The following is an 11,891-nucleotide window of genomic DNA, read 5'->3' as shown; positions in this document are numbered from 1 at the left end:
AATCAGAGTCAGGATCATCCCCAAAATAGTCAATTAGTTTATGTGTCTGTACCCAGTGCTGGTTTCATGGGTATGCAACTAGTGCAGTAGCACAGAGTTAATGCTCTGTGATGGCCATCTTGAAATTCTGAATAATTTGGCTTTTGAATTTGTGTTTTAAAAGTGAACTCCAGTGAGCCAGTGAAACTTTGGGGTAGGGAGGGAGGGATTGCAGGATCCTCCTTGGCTTACAGGTAGTCCTGCCTCCTGCTACCTCCATGCCTCCCCAGGACTGGTTCTCTGTCATCTGCTCTGCTCCCTGCTATCCGTAGCCCCAGACAGGCCTGGACTTCTCTGCCCACCTCCACCATGCTACCACTGCTGCCCTTGGACAGTTCAGGGCCCAGGTTTCATCAGCAGAGAGGTCCTTTCTTCCATCACCCTCCATGATTACCTTGCCCCTGGCAGGGATACAAGGGAAATAAGATTTGGAGGCACATACCCCCACTACAGTATCTGAACTGCACTACAGAGTGTTTTGAGACTAATCAGAGAGAGCTTCTTTCCCACCCTTGATCCAAGCATCAAGTGCTTCTCCACATAGTGGTTGCAATTTCTTAGTGGTCATCCATCTGCTGAGGAGTGGGATGTCCACCATGGGAAGGGGAGATTGACTTTTCACTTCCCCTCACTGAGGGCATTGGCCAGTCAGGCAGCTGGCATCAGGGGGATCCAGGCAGCCAGTGGGCAGCTTGCATGTGCTCAGAGTCATGGAGTGGGTCTCCCAGGCACCTAAGAGCCTCTGCACTTGCCCTGTGAAAATACCTGTGACAGAGAGCTGGAATATTAACACGTTAAACAAACCAGAACAAAACAAAACAAAACGCCATAACAGATTGAGACATAGAGACCATAACTTCAGAAGAAATGAAAAATTTCTATATTTTTGTACTTTTAAAAGCATTCTTTTCTGCTTTTTGAATACAAACCTGCTATATAATCTGAATTTTTGTGTCCTCCCAAAATTCATATGTTGAAATCCTAACCCCCAATATTACAGTGTTTGGAGGTCAGGCCTTTGGAACGTGATTAGGACAGGAGGTTAAAGGCCTTGTAAGTGGGATTAGTCCCCTGATACAAAAGACCCCAGAGAGCTCTCTCATTCATTTCATCATGTGAGGACACTCCGAGAGGGTATCCTCTTTGAACCAGAAAGTAGGTGCCCACTAGACACTGAATGGGCTTGATCTTGGACTTCCCAGCTTCCAGAAGTATGAGAAATAAATTTGTGTTGTTCATAAGCCACCCAGTCTATGGTATTCTGTTACAGCAGCCCAAACATACTAAGACAGGGTCCCACACTTTCATTTCACACTGGGCCCCACAAATTATGTGGCCTACACCCTTGAGTGTGGGGTGGGAATGCAGTGGGGGAGACAGTTTAGGTTTGGTTTGGAAGGAGAAGGAAGAAAATTAACTAAATGAGAAATGCAGTTCTGGGACCAACAGGTGAGAGCTGTTCAGACACACCAAAGGGAATAACAGATGCTGGAGAGAGAAGAGGAAGGAACGGGAAGGTTCAGAATGGAACGGGAGCTGAACCACAACTTTCTTCACCTCAACTTTTCCATGGGCAGAGTCGGTACGGACCAGACGCAAGAAAAAGTGCATGCTTGAGTCACAGTGTCACTGTGGCTCTGTGGGACTTTCCCAGCCAGCCCCATACCTGAGTGGATGGTCAACTATGGTGGATGAAGGACAAGAGCTAAGGGAGAGGAAGGAAAGGAGAGGGGCTTCTGAGGAACTGGCTGAAGGATGCGGAGAACTGGGGGAGCTGAGAAAGAACAAAACCATAGGCAAAAATCAGGAGATAAAACAGGTTGGGGAAGTGGCCAGGAGCAGAAAAAAAGAAAACAATTGGGAGAGAAGGAGGTGGCTATACAGGACACTGACAATTGTGTGCTCACTAAACACAGGAAACCCCAGAGGAGAAAACTAGGGTGAGTAGTGTTTGACATGGAAAAAGAACCTGAGGCACTGGTAAAATAACAGAGGTTTATTTGAGCCAATATGATTGACTGCAGCCCAGCAGACAAAACCAAGTTGCCTTGGAATGTCCTTTGATTTGCAGGCCAAATTTCAATATTTTTATAGTCACAGAGAAGGAGAAAACAAAAGGAAAGGAGGGGACATGCCCTAATCAGCACATTGGTTTTTCTGTTGGTTACATAGCATTGCATAGGTTAGTGGTTGATCCTTAGTTACATTTTACACACTGATTTATAAGTAAGGGTCACAAGATACATGTTCAACATTCTTACATTAATGTATAGCCTTTTCATGCCTTAGTAAGTTTGCACTTAGGTGAAAAATAGACCTGTGGTAACAATTGCAGGATGTAGAAACATGATTGTATTCCATTCCACACCCCCACCTGCCAAGGCTTTAGTAATTTACCTGACCTCAGTAAGAGCAGACTTCCAGTTTATCCATAGTATATACCCTGTTTAGAACTGAACCAGGCAGGGGGTCCCAACTGTCCAATATTGTTACTTTTGTCACGATTACCTGACCTCAGTAAGAGCAGACTTCCAGTTTATCCATAGTATATACCCTGTTTAGAACTCAACCAGGCAGGGGGTCCCAACTGTCCAATATTGTTACTTTTGTCACGGGACCTCCCCTGGATATCTCTCTGCTTGAGCCACTGGCGATCAGGCCACAACCAGGCTCCCATTCTTTCTAACAGCTCTTATTGCTTGTTCCCCATAAACCTCTCCTCAGACCCCAGAAGTGATCTGCCCTCCCACACAGTCTCACACTCTCATCTGACTTTCCCTTTCTCACCAACAGAAACCTCAGCTTCCCTACCAGAGAAACCCACTGCCTCTTGTAACCACATGCCTTTTACTGGGCTTCTTGTTTTCCTTCCTACTCTGCTTCAAGTATTTCTCTCATCTTTCTGGCTTTCAGCAACTCTCCCTCCATCTGGCCTATGTGCTTCTGGCTTGTCATGGCAAATTTCTTGCAGTAATAGGATATTTAGATGGAAAGTCAGGATGAACTTCTGCAAAGGACACCTGCTGGATGCACTGAATAGGAGAGATCATCAGTATTACGGCTTAGTTTCCTTATCTGTAAGATGGCTGGACTGTGCAAACTGAATATTCTCTACAATCACTTACAGTTCCAACATCCTGTGTGTCTCACTGTGCCCTGACTCCATCCCATCCTTATGCTCTTCTCTTTCCACACTCTGCTTCTCCCTTATTCTGTCTCACTCTTCCATGTCTTTGCCATCACTCCCCTCTCAGACCGTATCTCAGTTCCCAGGGCCTCCTCTTCATTTTTTTCATACTCTTTTATCCATTTAATCTAATCTCAGTCCCTTCTCCTTGACTCACTTTCCAAACGTGAAGCATTGCTTTACCACACGACCATTAGATCCCTGTGTGTAACTATATAAAACACAGCCATGATACTCTTTCTGACAAGATGGCACACTACATTACTTGAAAAGACATACTTGTGTGGAACACCCAAAAATGCAAGATTATTTGTTTAATTTTTCTCAAATGCAGAACTGCATTTACAACGAAATAAGGCAAGCCCCCTAGGGAACAAAAAAAGATAAAATGGAAACCCAGAGAGGCAAACATGATCCGGTATGTGCACATATATGGCATTGTCTTGTATGGATTCCCTCTGGGTTTGGCTACTGTGGTCACTTGGATCAGGATATATGCCTTCAAAACAGGCAAACAAGGTAAGGGCTGCAACTAAAGCTTCTGCTACACCCTCATGTGAATGATAACACAGACTAGAAAAAAATCCATCCAATTATATAAGGAATAAAGCTTTTCCATCTATTCATTAAATGTTGGTTTTGGTTTTGATCTTCTTATCCTGAGAATTGCTAGTCACAGGTCTAAGTTTGGGGTTTAGAGCAGAAATAACTATTTGCAAGATCCTGAAGTGCACAACCTCATAAGCCAAAATAAAAAATGATTCCAAGTCTATAATATCTCTGTGATATCTGGTGGAATTTAAAGTATGGGAGTTTAAAATGTGCCACACCAAACTGTGCTTTTCTGGCATATTTCAAGATGGCTATTCAGAAGGGCCACAGACAGAGGAATAGTTTTGAAAAGCAGTTCTTTTGATTCATATATGTGAGAAAATCTATATTAGTGGGTAAATAGCAATTGCAAACAGGCTGTGACATTATATTTATATACCAATTTTTGTTCATGGTTCCTGGCTCATACTACTCCTACCTTCTCCTGACTTCCTTTTATCAGCTCTTTTTTCTCCCCAAGGCAGCAAATTGTCTGACCTACCTTAACTGGTTGTAGGTCATAGACCCCCATTTTAGGAAGAGCCCCATCACATACTCAGGAGGAAGGAAGGTTGCCCAGAAAGGCCAGGAAGAATCTGAACAAACATGCCTTGGTGGGTTTCCCCACCCACATTGTTAGTATTAGATCATATCCTTTTTGTCCAATCACACTTATGCATGGTTGCCCATGTTTCAGTTATGCTTATATAATTAATTTTCCATAAAAACCCAAGAACACAGGGTTTGGGGAGCTTCCATAGAGCAGAACACATGAAGGTTCCTGGAGGGTGCTGTGCCAGGGAGGGAATGGAAGCTCTGTACCCCATCCACCAAACCTCACCATATGAATATCTTCAACTGTATCCTTTGTAATATCATTTATAATAAACCAGTAGAAATATCAGTGTTTTCCTGAGTTCTGTGAGCTTCTCATACAATCAATGGAACCTAAGGAGGGGAAGGTGGGAACTCCAATATATAGCCAGTCAGTGAAAAGCGCAGGTAAAACGAACTGGAGATCACAATTGGCATCAGAAGGTGTGAGGCAGGGAAAGCAGTCTTGAGAGTCAGCCTTCAACCTCTGGGATCTGATACTACCATGTAGATAGTTTTGGAATTGAATTGGAGGTCACCCAGCTGGTGTTGGCTGAAGAACTACTGATCTGCTTGCTAGTGGGGAGAAATCCCTACACAGTTGGTCACAGAAGTCTGTCTTTGCTGATGACTGTGCTATGATTGTATAGAAAAAAAGTGTTGTTTTTTGTTTTTTTGTTTTTGTTTTATTCTCCCATACACATGTTTTCTCTGAGGCCCTCTTATCTGCCTTATCTGGATCTAGGAAACATCATATCAACACTCAGCCCATAGTGATCCACAGAATGTTACATATACTTCTGAGGCTATTACTTGAGAAACTTTATCTGCTTAATGAGATAATAACCATTCTTTGCAGTGCACTTTCTCCACTCACCCTCTTGTAGCTCTTTCCAATCCCAATCCAAGATCCCCCATGTCTCTGTTTCTTTGCAATATGAGAAATTCAATTATGTGGATCTTTTCTGAGTCTCATATTGCATGTGGCTCCCATGTGTTTTCACATTAATAATTTGTATGCCTTTTTTCTTGTTAATCTATCTAATGTCACTTTGTTTTATAGACTCAAATTATCAAACCTTCAGAGATAAGGTAAAATGAAAATTCTCTTCACCCCTACAAAAGCAAAACGTATCTCAAGAGAGCCATCCCCAATACAAGCCACAAAGGATATCCACACTTGAAGCCTTTTCTAATATGAGTCCACACTCCAAAATTAGAGAACACTGGGGAAGACAATCTATCAGGAAGAAAAGTTGATAGATAAAATAGTTTAGTTCCCTTAAGAAATCACACATACAGGAAATTATATTTTAAATGCTTAATGACATAAAAAGAAATGATTCCAAAAAATAAATATACATTATGAAAAAAAATGCCAAGCAATTTTTAAAGCAAATTAAACCTCTACAAATAAAATCTCTAAACACTATAATATAAAACTCAATGGGTGGATTAGTAAACAAATAGAGAAATCAATTTTAAAACATTTCTAAATTGGGAGATATGAAGAATTTCTTGTAATGCAATACTGAGATAAAGAGCTGTTGAGTATGAAAAAGAAGTTCAGAGACATAAAGTTTAGCATAAAATCTAAAATAAATCCAACAGGAATTTCATAAGGAGGCAAAACACAGAATTGGAAAAGAAAATATTTTTTTAAAATTATAGCTAAAATTTTCCAGAAATAATGAAAGATATGAATCTTTAGATTGAGGAAAGACAAAGCTCCAGAACAGAATTAATGATTTTGAAAAATAATCTTTGCTTTTCTTAGTGAAGAAAAATCTCAAAGATATATGTATTAGTCCAAAATACCTGGAACTGGGTAATCTGTAAGAAAATGTAATTTACTGCCTACAGTTTTGGAGGCTGGGAAGTCCAAAGTCCAGGGAACACATCTGATGAGGGTCTTGGTGGTGACAACAGTGACTCAGGGGTCTCATAGCCAGAAAGTTACAGAGCATAGAGAAATTGACCTCTCATGTGCTCTTCTTTTAAAGCCCTCAGAACTATACCTCTGACCACCATTATTAATCTATTCACTATGGCATGGTCCTACAACCTAATCACCTCTTCAAGGCTCCACCTTTCAGTTACCATAACAGAATTTTCCACCATTAACAGTTACAGTGGAAATTTAGCATTTAATATATGAACTTTGGAGACACAACTGAATCAATCCACAGCAACACAAAAGTGTGCTTTTCTGGCATATTTCAAGATGGCTATTCAGTGGGGCTGCAGACAAAGGAATAGTTCTGAAAAACTGTCCTTTTGATTTGCATCTGCAGAATAAATCTATATTAGTGAGCAAACAGAGGTTGCAAACAGGCTGTGATATTATGATATTTATACATTGATTTTTGTCCACAGTTCCTGGCTCATGCTACTCTGACCTTACCCTGCCTTTCTTTTACCAGCTCCTTTTTCTATCCAATGCAGGAAATTGTCTGACCTACCTTACCTGATTGTAGGTCATAAGACCCCCATTTTAGAAGGAGCTTTGTTCTATTCCTGGGAAAAGGAAGGCTGCACAGTAAGGTCAAGAAGAACCTGAACAAACATGTCTTTATGGGTTTCCCCACCCAGTCTGTTAATGTTAGATTATATCCATTTTGTCCAATCTCATTTTGGCATGGTTGAGAATGTTTCAGTCACGCTTACATAATAAACCTTCCATGAAAACCCAAGAACACCGGGTTTGGGGAGTTTCTATGTACCTAAGCACGTGGAGGTTCCTGGAGTGTGCTTTCCAGGAAAAGTATGGAATCTCCACACCCCTTCTCCCATACCTCACCTATGCATCACTTCATCTGTATCCTTTGTAATATTCTTTATAATAAACTGGTGAAAATGTAAGTAAGTGTTTAACTGAGTTCTGTGAGCTTCTTCCCAAATCAATGGAACCCAAGTAGGGGAGTGCGGGAATCCCAATTTATAGCCATTCAGTGATAAGCACAGATAAAACAAACTGGAGCTTGCAACTGGCATCAGAAATTGGAGGGAGGAGCAGTCTTGGGGATTCAGCCCTCAGACCCATTGCACCTGTAGGATCTGATGCTATCTCCAGGTAGTGTAGGAATTAAATTGGAGGCCACCCAGCTGGTGTCCACCAAAGAATTGCTGTCTTGCTTGCTAGTGGGGAGAAATCCCTAGACATTTGGTTACAGAAGTCAGTCTTCTGTGCTGATTTTGCTTTGAGAGTACAGAAGAAAACAATGAGTACTTTTTGTTCCTCCACACACAGGTTTTCTCTGAGGCCCCCTTATTTACCTTATCTGGATCTAGGAAAGATCATATTAGCATGCTAGCTGAGAGATATACACAGGATATTACTTATTCTTTGGAGGGCTATTACTCGAGACTTTATCTGCTTCATAAGATAACAACCATTCTTTGCAGTGAACTTTCTCCACTCACCCTCCTGTACCTGTTGCTGTGCAATATCAAAACTTCAACCATCTGGCTCTTCTTTGAGTCTCCTATTGTGTGTGGTTCCCATGTACTTGCATGTGACAAATGTGTGTGCCTTCTCTCTTGCTAATCTGTCTAATGTAATTTTGTTTTATTGACTCAAATTATCAATCCTTCTTAGGGAGGGAGAAAGAAAAAATTCCCTTCACTCCTTCAAAAACAATGTGTATCTCAAGAGAACCACCCCCAATACAAGCTACAAAGGATACCCACACTTAAAGCCTTTTCTAAAACGAAGCCACATTCCAAAATTAGAGAACATGGGGATAAACAATCTATCAGGAAGGAAAGTTTACAGATAAAATGATTTAGTTCCCTTAAGAGAGCACACATATAGGAAATTATATTTTAAATGCTTAAAGATATATAAAAAATTCCAAAAAATAAACATACATTATGAAAAAAATAACTGGTCTATTTTAAAGCAAATAAACCTCTAGAAATAAAAACTCTAAATACTATAATTTAAAACTCAATTCATGTATTAAATAATAAATAGAGAAAACAGTTTAAAAATATTTCTAAATTGGGAGATCTGAACAATTTCTTGTAATGCAAGGCAGAGATAAGGAGCTGTTGAATACAAAAAAAGAAGATAAGGAAAATAAAAGTTAGCATAAAACCTAATATAAATCCAATATGAATTTGAGAAAAGACAAAACACACAATGGGTAAAGAAAATGTTTAATGAAATTATGGCTGAGAATATTCCAGAACTAATGAAAGAAATGAATCTTTAGATTCAAGAAAGATAAAACTCCAAAAAAGAATTAATGATTTTGAAAAATAATCATTCTTGACAGTGAATAAAAAACCTCAAAGATATAGGTAACTCAGAATATAAGACAATGTAAAGCAAATTTTCTTTTTTCTTATATTTCAGTTGTTTCTTAAAGAAACAATCTACTAAATAAGAAGAATGACACTAAACACTAAGATTACAAAGAGTAGAAAGATAAAAACTCAAACTCTAAAGAAACAGGTAAACCAACCATAAATGTAGTGTGATAATTCTCATATGAGAGAAAGTACAGGGAAATGAATGAGCCTCACTTAATCTATTTTATCTATATTTGCACATCCTTGCTTAATCTCAGCACTAGTATTTTGGCTACAATAACCAGATAGGACCTATACAGTGAGATCATACTTGTGAGATCAAAGGCCTCTCTAATTTGCTTGCAGATAGCCATCTTCTTGACATGTCTTCCCGCATCTTCCCTATGTGTGCACATATCCATGCGGTCTGTTTGTGTGTCCGAGTTGCTTCTTCACATAAGGACACCAGTCAGATTTATTAGGGCTCATTCTAAAGCCTCAATTTAACTTGATTATATCTTTAAAGGCCCTATCTCTGAATACAGTCATATGCTGAGGTACTGGGTGACAGGGCTTCAACAAATTAATTTTGAGGGGACACAACTTACTGCATAACACTAGGTATTCTCACTTTTCAAAGTGTTCTTCACTTTTGTAGGCTATACTTGCAAATATATTTTTATTAATGGAGGTGTCTTATAAAAATGTCGACTTCAATGACTGTTCCCATAGCTTAGGAAAGTAACATCTAACTTCCAAAAACTCTGCAATTCTGTATTGTTTTCTTATTAATAATTGTTTCCCTGGGGTGGTTTGTGAGTGGAGCATCTTCAGTGCCTGGGTCTTCACTGCCATCATTGAGGAAGATCAAGCTGCTGAGCTCTACACTTATCTAAAATTTAAAAAGTTGAGATCTCAGAAAAGAACTCAGAAAGTGGATTTCATGTAGACTTAGCTCAAATTACTGGAGCCTGTGATGTGTGTCTGAAAGAAGATGATAAGGATTTTGAAAGTGTGATGAACAGCATGATATACTTAATCTTGATTCTGGAACCAGGCAGGCAAGACACTTTGATTGAAAGTCTATGTGAAAAGTTGGTCAAACTTCAGGAAGTCTCTGCAACTGCAGTTGCTAAGCAACCTGTTAAAATGAACCCCAACAGATAGGAAAAAATGAGTTCCCTGGGGCCAAAAACAGATGCTCTAAAACTATGAAACAGAAGTAAATGTCCATGGTAGAATGAGGGGTTAGAAACACATTCCCTGCACTTACCAAACATTTATGTTACTGTTATGAGGCTTTTCTTTCCTCCAACTAAGCAGGAACCATCTCCTGAAAGATAATGCCAGAGCAGCCACAACGGGAAAATTTCCAATCTGTCTTCCAATACACCACATGGCTGCCAGCCAACCAACCCTATCCCCCTATTTTTGTGGCCCTACTACAGCTCCAATTGGACAGAGAATCAGCTTCACAACATTCTTCTCTGACAAGTGGCTGCAATCTCCAAATCAGCTTTGGCCAGTTCACAGAGACTGCATATTAACTTTTTGTGCCCTACAGTTACCTTTTGAAGTCAGGAGCCACATTTTAGTGCTAAATCTCCTCCACAAAGTAAACATGGGTGGTATGTTACATGTATGTTTATCTATTGCACACATGCTTGCCTTCCCTCATAAATATTCATAGAAGTCCCCTGAACCTGCTAAATATGTGTGTAAGCCTGACTCTGAAAGACATAAGTATTGTTCCCTACCTCCCTCTTTTGGAGTGTGCATTTTTATTTTTCCCTGGAGGTCCCATTTCCCCAATCTGCAGATTGGTTTTTTTTGGGGGGGGATAAAATTTCTCTTTTCCTTCCTCTGTAGATCTCATCTTGTTTTATGAGTGTATGGCTAGGACAATTGTAGGAATCCTGCCAATGTAGACAATTGTATTGTTAGAGCTAGGGACACTCACAGAGAGACCCTTCAAACCCATTGCACAGACTGGATCACAGACCACTCACATGCCAGGCTGGGTCACCAGAGCCCCAACATATCTTGCTGGACCATGAAACCATTCATATGCCTGGCTGGGTCACTAGACCCCTCACAAGCAGGTCCACGAGCTAGGTAATTGGGAAACATCCTGGGAGCCATTGGCAGATGACACAAACTCAGTCCTCAGCTTCATCAGCAGCCTCAGCAGGAGCAGCAGTGGCAGCTTCTCGAGGCATCCCAGGAGACCTGGCAGAAACACCTTGCAGCAACAGCCTCCAGCAGCAGTAGTGGCCTCCCTGTAGCTCCCCTGGGGGCATCCTGGGGGTGGGAGGGTGCTGTGGATCAGAGCCACTCATCCTTTATACTCAAGTCCAATAACTCAGGACACCTGGGTGCAAGTCGGACAACCCAGGAACACCTGGGTGCCCACACACATCCACAGACAATACCCAAAGAACACCTGGGTGCATGTGCACAGTTACATGTTTACATCAAATGCTTGGCAAGATTTCAAACATCCGAGGGAGCTCTGACCATTTTCCTATATTTTTCCTACAATGAGCAAACGTTTCCATGGGATGGATAAAAATACTCTAGTTTGATATACAGTATATTGCAGTTTCATTAAAATGGCAGCATCTTGTGGAGCCATCCAGTACATTTTCACTGAGCTAAATCAAGTGTGAAAATGGATTCTGACAAGAATCTCATCACTGAAAATACACACCCTTTTGAAGCTACTTATGAGGCACTTGCAGATTTTCAGAAAGTGATGCTGAATTAAAAGTTATGGTGGAATTGCTCGAAAGTTATACAAAAGACAATGCTTTCCAGGCTCAAGTTGATGTCCCTAAGTGAATTGCATTTAAATTAATGTCTCTGTTTTCTAAACTGTTTAATTATAATTTTTTACTGCTCAGCCCAAAGAGAAACATTACATTTTTCTTCTTCTTTCATATGATTGCAGAAACAAAACCAAAAACCTTTTATAATTATACTGGTTAGATTTCTAATTTAAATAAGGAATTTCAAGGTCTATCACTAAAATAATACTATCTATTATTAAAATTATGCAATTTTTAAGGTACACTCTAAGTATGATTTCTGCCGGGGACCAGCCCCAGCACAGAGATTGTAAAAGTCCCCACTGGTAAGGGATCCCCCAAAAGGGAGGAAGGGCAGCGTCGGCGATGGAGCGGAC

General features: G+C 40.4%; 1 pseudogene; it reads left to right on the top strand.

Moving 5' to 3' along the window:
* The first annotated feature begins 1,723 nt into the window (after positions 1-1,723).
* LOC103601021 lies at positions 1,724-11,548 on the top strand (annotated as a pseudogene).
* Positions 11,549-11,891: the final 343 nt, after the last annotated feature.

This window comes from Galeopterus variegatus, unplaced genomic scaffold (genome assembly GCF_000696425.1).
Source record: "Galeopterus variegatus unplaced genomic scaffold, G_variegatus-3.0.2 Scaffold3555, whole genome shotgun sequence".
In the NCBI taxonomy this organism is placed as follows: Eukaryota; Metazoa; Chordata; class Mammalia; order Dermoptera; family Cynocephalidae; genus Galeopterus; species Galeopterus variegatus.
Note: the sequence above shows the minus strand (reverse complement) of the source record. Positions and strands in the feature narration are given on the sequence as shown.